Source organism: Atta colombica, unplaced genomic scaffold, assembly GCF_001594045.1.
Source record: "Atta colombica isolate Treedump-2 unplaced genomic scaffold, Acol1.0 scaffold30, whole genome shotgun sequence".
Lineage (NCBI taxonomy): Eukaryota > Metazoa > Arthropoda > Insecta > Hymenoptera > Formicidae > Atta > Atta colombica.
In genome coordinates, this window is record NW_017259404.1 from 459,366 (window position 1) to 469,655 (window position 10,290).

Below are 10,290 nucleotides of genomic sequence, written 5' to 3' on the forward strand. Positions count from 1 at the left end.
TCACATTTTCTGTACACATTGCAATAATAAAAACAATTTTTACTCAAATATAAAATTATAATAATTCTTTTCTGTGTCGCATAAACGTGATGCATAAACGATCAATATGTATAATAATATATAATATATATTTTTAAAAATTTGAAAATGTGCTTACATGAACTTGCTATAATAGACGACACGTTGGAAACTCTCGGAGCATCAAAAGAATACCAAAAGCTATGTAACTGGATAATTCGAATAATAATCATATGGATTATATATATTTTTTATCAATTAGCATATATTAATTTTTTAATTTTCTATATTTATAATGATATCACCTGGTTTTTTGCTTCGACATATATCACATTTCTGGAGAGATATCCATCAAACGTCATTATTTTAAGTGGTCTGATTTCTGTAGCTATCCTTAGGTTAGTATTATACATGTGTATACATTTGCTTTGTAAGTTATTTTTATTGACATTGTGCGCCAAAATGTTTTTACGGTGTGAAACATATAAAGACCTTTTGGTATATAGAAAATGGAAACCATCAATGACCATGATCTTGACAACATACGTTTTCTATATTGTCTGTACATGTATGAAACTGTATATACAATACTTATTTTGAGTTTTAAAAATACACTAAACAATTACTTAAAATAAATAATTAATCAGTACTTTTCATTGTTAAATATTTATAAGAGATGAGCATCTTAGAAAACGCTGCGAAGGAAGAAAATGTTAAGTAATGTAATGAATAAACATATGGTCAAAATTTCCACCTTGAACTTGAATGAACTTGATCTTGATACGTAACGTCATTAAAAAAAGTAACTGCAAAAGTAACAGTAAAATTGTAATATAAAAGATAACGGTAAAATTATCATAAATGAGTAACGACAAAATTAACATTAAAAGTAACTCCCGTCCCTGGCTGTAAGGGAGAACCGCGCCGCATGTTGATAAGTCGTTATGATATAATTGAAGCAGACACTGTACCTCCGCAATAGAACAGGCTTCCATATCCAAAGTATCCAGCATCGAAGAATGTAAATGCGTCCCAAGAAATTCGCAATAAAAAGTTTCATCTTTGTGTTCGCAATATGCATGCAAATATTTGAACGGCCCCGGAGGCACAACTGTATAAAATTTGTTTCTCCTGTGAAATTTTTATGCTTTTCTCAAATGTCCCCGAGATTCGCCTGATATATTAACGTCTACAAAGAAATGAGCATAAGCGATGTAATTTCACAGTTTCAAATTGAAATACAACGAAGTGATGTTTGAAACTCACTGTTAAAGATTTTCAGCAACTTTTGCGCATTTTAATTAAGGAAATATTAGGTATAAAGTTTTTGCAAAAAGTGTGATTGGAATTGGAAATTTACACATTAAATATAAAAATGAAATGTTAAGGTAAACATACCAGTGATCGGACGTATACTGTAGTACCGGATGTTAATACAAAGTGAATTAATTTATATTATTATTTAGGGATGCTCCCCATAATATATTAAAGAAAATATCGGATACCGTCATCAAATTCTTTTTATATATCCAATTATTCGATCGAATAACGAATTTTCCCAATATTCTACGGGATATCTGAAGACTTCCAAAGAAAAAAGAAAGATGGCACGGTCCGTTAATCAAAGATTTAACAAAAGGTCCTTTAAGGGAATTTTTACGTTTAAGAGTCGATTTTGAAGGCATTCTTAGAGAATTTTTTACGTAATAATTCTAATATGGGCGATGATAATATTCTCTGAGTATAACCGTAAAAGTAGAAGTCAGTCGGACTTTCATTTTTTTTGGGAATCGTGATGACATATTCGAAAACCATATTCGAAAACAGAGTTTTGGGAAAAAGGCGAATAAAGTTTTGAAATATTTTAGTATAAGTATCGTTCCGTTTTCCATTAGAAACGAAAGTGACACTAAGATAATATAAATAATGACGAGCGTTGGTTTTAGCAATTGGTTGATGCGTGCTATTTGAATTGATCAAGCCCCAAACATATCATTTTATCTTGTACAATTTTCGTTTCGGTAATACTTCTGTTTAGGAGAACCATCTCCGATGACCTTGATTTTGATATATGTTATCAAGGTCATGATCCTGAGTGACCTTCAATAGGTTTAGTCATCTCTTGTCATCTGTCCTTCGTTCAAAAGTGAACAAAAAAAAGTTTCGAAAATAACGTCTTATTGTTACTATATATACCATATCTCCTAAACCAATACCGTCCCCCACTTAATTTTTGCAGGAAATTACATAAAACAAATGTGTTGGAGATCTTTCAGAGCTTTATAACCTTAATGACTCTCATCTTCGACTCTCACTCCCCATTCTCATTCCCTTTCCCCCTTGCTTTAGGGGCGCACGACTCTCACCTTTGATTCTCACTCCCATTCCCTCCCTACTATTGTAAAATCGAAATCTATGTGCATTGAATACATATAAATACAGTTGGGTATACATACACACTTATGTATATTCATAACAATAATAGAGCAATAATTATCAAAGTTCTCGAACATTCCTTGTATTCAGTAGTTGATAGATTTCTAAGACGTCAACATGCGGCTTTACGAATTTCTACGTTTGATTAATAATTACGACGAGTTTTTTTTTATTTGTGTGAGAAAAATGTAATTAGATAAAATGTTGAGTGTCCGTAATGTAAAATTAGTCTCAATCTACATACGATGTGCTCCTTTGCAGGAGGGGAGGGAATGTAAGAGTTGAAGAGAGTCGTGCGCTTCTTTGCAGGGGGGAGGAGAGGTGAGAATCGCTTTTCGTGGAAAATCGTAATATATATTTTAAAATAGAGAATTTTTGTTTTATGTAGTAGAAAAGATTTTATTTTTCAAATTTTTTTTCATAACTTTTTAATGAAGGATGAGCGACAACCAAAACCTATTGGAGGTTATTCAGGATCATGATCTTGATAACATATGTCAAGATCAAGATCATCAGAAAAGGTTCCTCTAAATAGGAGCTTTACTTTCGTTTCTCTCAAAAAAATTTTTATGGGATATTCTTGAGAATATAAACTTTTAAAAAAGCAAAAATAATTGATATTTTTTACCTTTAAAACGTAAAAACCTCGTTAACAAAATTTGTTTGCATTTGTTTAATGTTTTTAGCAATTGTTTAGCAATTTCGTTCGTAACATTTCTTAGCTTACTGATTGACAAAGTATTATTTTTTGTAAGGCGCGTAGATTTTTAATGGTTTCTTTTTCGTTCTGAAAACGAATTATAGTTAAAAACTGAATTATTTTAGACAAAACTCATTTTGAAATTCTGCTCCTCATATATGTATAAAATATTATATTGAAACATAACAAGTAAATAATAAAATTCTAATTTAGTCCGACTTCTAATTATTTATTAACGCAATTAACGTTAATATGCTTATACATAATGCATATATTGGATTATCCGGAAAGTTCGTGCCGATTAAAATTTTAGTATTAGGTGTACAACTTTGCTTCCGCCGTTTTCCAATAGATGGCTTTAGCGATAAGTGGTGGTCGAAATAAATAGATCATAGACGTCATACAATAAATTTGGGCATCTGTCAACATAACCCCATAGAAACATTAGTCGATTTGTGTCTGCATCATAAAGTTATTCTCGATTGAAAATGTCAGTTTACGAGTCAAATTCTCGTCATTTGCGGGAGGTTTTAATTTTTTGCTTCAATATGAAGAAATCTGCGGCTGAGGCTCATCGAATGCTCTCAAATACTTATGGTGAGGCCGCTATTAGTGAAAGAACGTGTCGTAAGTGGTTTCAACGCTTCAAGAACGGTGATTTTGACGTCCAAGGTCATGCTCTGTATTTGGTGGGACCAGCTCGGCGTAGTGTATTATGAACTGTTAAAACCGACTGAAACAATCACAGGCGATCGGTACCGAACGCAATTGATGCGTTTGAGCCGAGCATTGAAAGACACGGCCGCAATACAATGAGAGACACGATAAAGTGATTTTGCAGCATGACAATGCTCGACTCCATGTTGCGAAAGTGGTCAAGACATACTTGGAAATGTTGAAATGGGAAGTCCTACCCCACCCGCCGTATTCTCCAGACGTTGCTCCCTCTGACTATCACGTGTTTCGATCAATCATAGCACACGGCCTGGCTGACCAGCACTTCCGGTCTTATGAAGAAGTAAAAAATTGGATCGATTCGTGGATAGCTTCAAAAGATGACCAGTTTTTTCGATGCGAGATTCGTACGCTACCCGAAAGATGGGAGAAAGTAGTGGCCAGCGATGGACAATACTTTGAATCATATATAACCAGTTTTTTACAATAAAGCCTCGAATTTTGGAAAAAAAACAGCGGAAGCAACATTGTACACCTAATAGATTAGTCAGAAGATTTAAATTTTAGTATACATTTATTAAATTATATAGGTTAATCGGCACGAACTTTCCAGATAACTCAATATTATAATGTTAATAAAAGATATTCTTTTTCAATTTATATGCATTAGCTCCAGATTTCATCAAATCAATGAACATTTACGTGTATTATATTCTGTTCGAAAATACAGATTACAGAACACAAAACAGATTTCTCTTTGTTCATTAGCGGATACAAGAGCTAAGAATCACGATCAATATATATGGATTATAATGTAATAATTTATTTAATAGAATTACTGTGTATACACGCATGTATATATATATATAAAGAATGTCTCAATCTAATTTTCACATCAACATATTTCATAAAGTATAAAAAAAATGTTTTCTATGAAAATGCAACTGTTTCGAGAGGAGTTTAATGTGATCACATTATTCTTTTCTAGATGAGAATCGTAATGAAAAATATGTTACGTTTATTTGTATTTTAAAATAGAATTTTATGATTTTTTACGTAATATGATTTCTCTATAATCATTCCGCATGTAAAATTATTAAGTCAGAAATATAAAAAAATCAATAATTTACAAAATATTGTAGGTACATTTCTCTGGCATATATAATTGACTTGACACATTAAATATCTTGTAAACCATAAATTTTTTGATAATCGTAATATCCTAATACTTTTATGAGCAGAATAATAATATAAGTGTAAAGAAAACATATACTCGTTTATTTAAAAAAATTATTCATTACCTACATATTTTTTATAAAATGGAGGAGGGCCTATAAGGACTGATTTCGGCTTCCTCCTTTTTGCCGAAATTCACAAAAAATCTATATTTTGAGGTTAATTAAATTCAATTCGATTGCAGCTTAAACGGAAACGATGGAGTTATATTTATTCGAAAATCAATATTTTGAATTTTAAATGTATTTTTATGTTTTATTCCTCATTTAGTGATTCATCTGTTTCGGATCAAAAAGCTATCTCGTCCATATTTTAGATCACTGTAGTATTGAGATATATTTTCCATATATTTATAGTGGTATCTTAGATACCACAAAACAGATGCAATATGCGCACAGCATCCTACAGTCGGTTCTCCCATTTTGCATTGACAATATTATTTTTAATAGATCAAAGCCATCCTTCTTATACCGAATCTAAAGTTGCTTGGAAGTATATTGAGATTGCAATTTAACTCTTAAAATGTCTGCTTCCTGTTTGTGCACGTAAAGTAATCACTATCTCCTACTCTATGTTCTCGTGAATAAGACACCGCGCCGCTTGCTTTATCTGATAAAGTCCAATCGTTATACTGTGAAGATTTTGGAGTGTCAAACGCGAAAAATATCTAATGGATGTTGCCTGTATTTTTTTCCAAATAGTGGTCTTTCTGAATTATCCTTCATTTTCTACAATCTTTTGGAGATCATTATGTTTTTTTAGATAAAGCGAGCATTCTTTGTGCAATTATTTCATCAACTGATGATGCTACTTGAACTCGAAGTGGTCGATAAGTATTACACAGTGCGGATACAATTCTTATGTAGTAAGTCTTCGATGTGGTATTTGAATGTTAAGAAAAACATTAGCCAGCATTTTTTATGTTTTAATTAAATCATTTATGGATTCAACAACGAATTTTGGTCATAAGTCTGGATTTATTCGCATTTATAGCATCATGTTGCCTTGCTGCTTAAAAAAAATGAAACATTTTCTGTATCAATCCATATTTTCCAAAGTTGTTGAATTACAGAATTCTCGATCTACGATCATAACGTCTTCTGGTCATAACAATTTTAGAAGTAGAGAACAGTCTCTCTTTCATCACTGTTCAATATATTGGTTTCATTATTTTTTCCGTCAGCAAAATAGGGACCAAAATATGTCCAATAGTACTAACTATCTTCATAGGCTTGACCAGAGGCCTGCCTTTGTGCATAGAAAAAGAACCTTTGGAAAGAATAATTACTATTCACTTCTATGTACATGTATCCGTTCCGTCTGCTATAAATATTGCCACGTTTTTATCTTCTGCAAGTAGAACTTTATCCCTAGTGTCATAAGATATCTTCTCTCGTGATATGATTCAAACTAAGATGATTGGGAACAAATCTTGAGTGTTTTTCTAGCAGAGTCAGTTATTTTTCAGTTGTACGTCTCTGTAAAACCGGAATTATATGAAACCGGAATTTACCAATAGATGGCCATAGCTGTCAATATAGTTGTTGTCAGACGGTACCATTGACGCCATTTCCTTGTTCTGACATTTGACAAAGATTTTCAACTCACAACAATACAAGTTTCATACAACAGTACAGTTTGTAATAGCGTTGAACATGTCGAATTTTGTGCCTGGAAACTACGATTTGCGGACAGCATTGATTTTCTGTTACCATTTGAAGAAAACTGCTGCAGAATCGAATGCTTGTCGAAGCTTACGGTGAGCATGCTCTTGGTAAATCACAGTGCTTTGAGTGGTTTAAAAAATTCAAAAGTGGTGATTTTGACGTGAGAAACGAAGAACGTGAAAAACCACTGAAAAAGTTTGAAGACAGCGAATTGCAAACATTGTTGGATGACGCTCAAACTCAACAACAACTCGCGGATCAGTTGAATGTGACACGAAAAGCCGTCATACGTTTGAAATCCAATGAGAAAGATCTAGAAGATGGGAAAATGGGTTCCATGAATGAAAGACAGCAGGAAAACCGAAAAACCACTTGCGAAATGCTGCTCGCCAGGTACAAAAGGAAGTCATTTCTCCATTGAATTGTGACTGGCGATGAAAATGGATATATTTTGAGAATCCTAAGCGTAAAAGATCATGGGTAACTCCAGGCGAACCATCGACATCGACTGCAAATCGCTATGGACGAAAGACAATGCTCTGTGTTTGGTAGGATTAGAAAGGTATGATCTATTATGAGCTACTAAAATCTGACGAAATCGTTAATACTGAACGCTACCGACAACAAATGATCAATTTGAATCAAGCCTTGTGTGAAAAACGACTGGAATAAGGCAATACAAAGTGATTTTGCTTCATGATAATGCACCACAGCAAAACTGGTCAAGGAAACGATTGAGGCATTTAGTTGAGAAATACTTTCGCATGCGGCTTACTCACCAGACTTGGCTTCGTCCGATTACCACTTATTTGCATCGATGGGACACGCATTTGCTCAGCAGCGCTTCATTTCTTACGAAGATGTACGAAAATGGCTAGATGACTGGTTTGGCTTAAAAGAGCAACAATTTTTTGGTGTGGCATCCACAAATTGTCAAACAGGTGAAAAAAATGTATAGCCACCGATGGGCAATACTTCGAATAAAATATTTTTTTCATTTTCATGCAATAAACGTGTATTTTCTATAAAAAAATTTCGGTTTCATATTTACATATCTGGTATCCCAGAAAGTGTTGACAAAATTGAATGAGACATTTCTGTTCTCAATTTAATAAGGAATAGAGCGAGACAAGTACATGCACTTTTTACAGATTTACTACGGATTTTACCATTAACGTAAGTGGAAAGATTATTGAAGTCTGTCGCAGATATTCCGGTAAGTCGATGATAATCAACATTACTTAAGGTTCCAGGAGTGTCAAAATCCAATGATTGTTTCTTTGCTAATACTCGGAGATTATTCAACAAGTTGAATATCTCGGTTCCACTTAAGATAGTTGTATTTGATAATTTTATTTGATTATCATCATCATCTTTGAAAACACTAGCGTTTAAATGCTTTTTGCAACATTGAACAGATGCTTGAATTATTAATCCATTATTGATATAGACCTGAAGTTTAGCCTAGCGAAATATAACAATAAGAGATTGTACGTACAGCTTTGCATATAATACAATATTTGTCTGATTTGGTGCTTCAGTCAAAAGGAAGAGTTCTAATAGAAAGGAACTAATAAATAGAACTAAAAAATGATAAAGTGTATTATAAGAGGATAGCTAGCTCTGAAAAAAACTGTTTGAATGGACTAGAATAATAATAAGTAGAGCCCAGCCGTTGTGCACAGTCACTGGACACGTGCAAGTGAAGCAAGTGCTTGAGTGCTCGCTGAAGTGAGATAACAATTGGGTAACATATGATTTACTCAATGAAAACAAAGAATATAGCATTCACCTCGTTTTTCAATATCCACAGGCTATAAAAATAAATACACTCGAAAAATCCACAAAAGAAAAGAGATTCGATAATTCGAGATTTGAGATCTGTAATCTCAAAATGACATTATAAACCCATAAATAAATGAGCTTCTGGACAACTGTATGATTTTTTTTAAAAAGAAATGTATATTGCAAAAAGTGTACACAAATATAGGTGTACAAAATAGTGTTTTCATAGTTTCAAGCGCGTGCGCGTACACACACATACACACTCATTTGCTGATAGTTTATATACAAAGATAAATATTAATTCTTTTTGAGAGATTTATTGGAATATATAGTTTAATTTAAAAGCGTCGGCAAATGTATAAAGAATTGAGAAAACTGCAGTAGACAAACAAGGGCACTCAGAAGCGCTGAAGGGGAGGAGAGGTACCCGCTGCTCGGGGGAATTCGCGGGAAGGGGGTGACGTCATTAGGCAAGGAAGGTTACGACACTAGGCGGGAGAGGCGGTGCGAAGAAGAACGAGGATATCTCGGCTGCCGGAAATTACGTAATCGGAAATTACATAACGGGAAATTATGTGGCGGAAACTTGCGATAAAGACGTGGCGCGGAATCAATGGCCGCCGCCGCTGGTCCCCGCTACCGCCTCCGGGCGCGGTCCATCGGTCCCCTTCATCATCAGGCGCGATCCCACCGCATATACATATCATGTATACTTTCTATTAATACTTACCATTTTTCTTCTTATGTGTCGTCATCCTCTTCTCGCAGAGAAGACGGAATATTTTATTTATTTCTTTATTATGTTATATTATATATTTTATTTTATTTTATTTTTTACAATTATTTGCACTGCACGATAGTTGCGCTCGATGGCGTCGCGCATAATACCGCTGAGATAGGAACGATTAATTGCAGAGATATTTTTATTTAAACATTTATTTTTCACATAATGCATTACAATATTATCCACAGCATATACTATCAATTAGCATTTAATATATGAATTTTTATTGTAAATCCTACTGCATAGTAAAAGCGCGTAACGGTATAATACGATCACACGTTTTAATTTAATGCCGCTAAGGTTGGAGGAAGGAAAAGAATAAATGCTAAATTAATCTATATACACAATATATATATATATACCAAGTATGAAATGACAATTTTTTTCCCAAAAAAAACACGTTAAATTCGGAAGAATGATAAAAAGAGATTTATTCAAAGTATGCTCCATTGCTAGTTACACATTTTTCCCATCTTTCGGGCAATTTGTGGATACCACACTAGTAAAAATCTTCCCCTTTTGCCGCGAATCATTCATCGAGCCATTTTTTCACATCTTCGTACGAATCAAAGTGCTGCTTAGCAAGTGCGTGACCCATCGATGCAAACAAGTGGTAATCGGAAGGAGCCAAGTCTGGTGAGTAAGCCGCATGGGGTAGAACTTCTCAGCTGAGTGCTTCCAACGTGTCCCGAACTGATTTGCCGTATGTGATGGAGCATTGTCATGGAGAAAAATGACCTTGTGTTGCTTCTTTTGATATTCTGATCGTTTTTTAAGCAGCGAACGGTTCAAATCGATCAATTGTTGTTGATAGCGTTTGGTATTAACCGTTTCGTCAGGCTTCAATAGCTCATAATAGACCACATCCTTCTGGTCCCACCAAACACAGAGCATCGTCTTCCTGCCAAAGGATGATTCGGTCTTGTGGTCGATGTGGATGGTGCGCTTGGGTCTATCCATGATTTTTTGCGCTTGGGATTCTAAAAAAA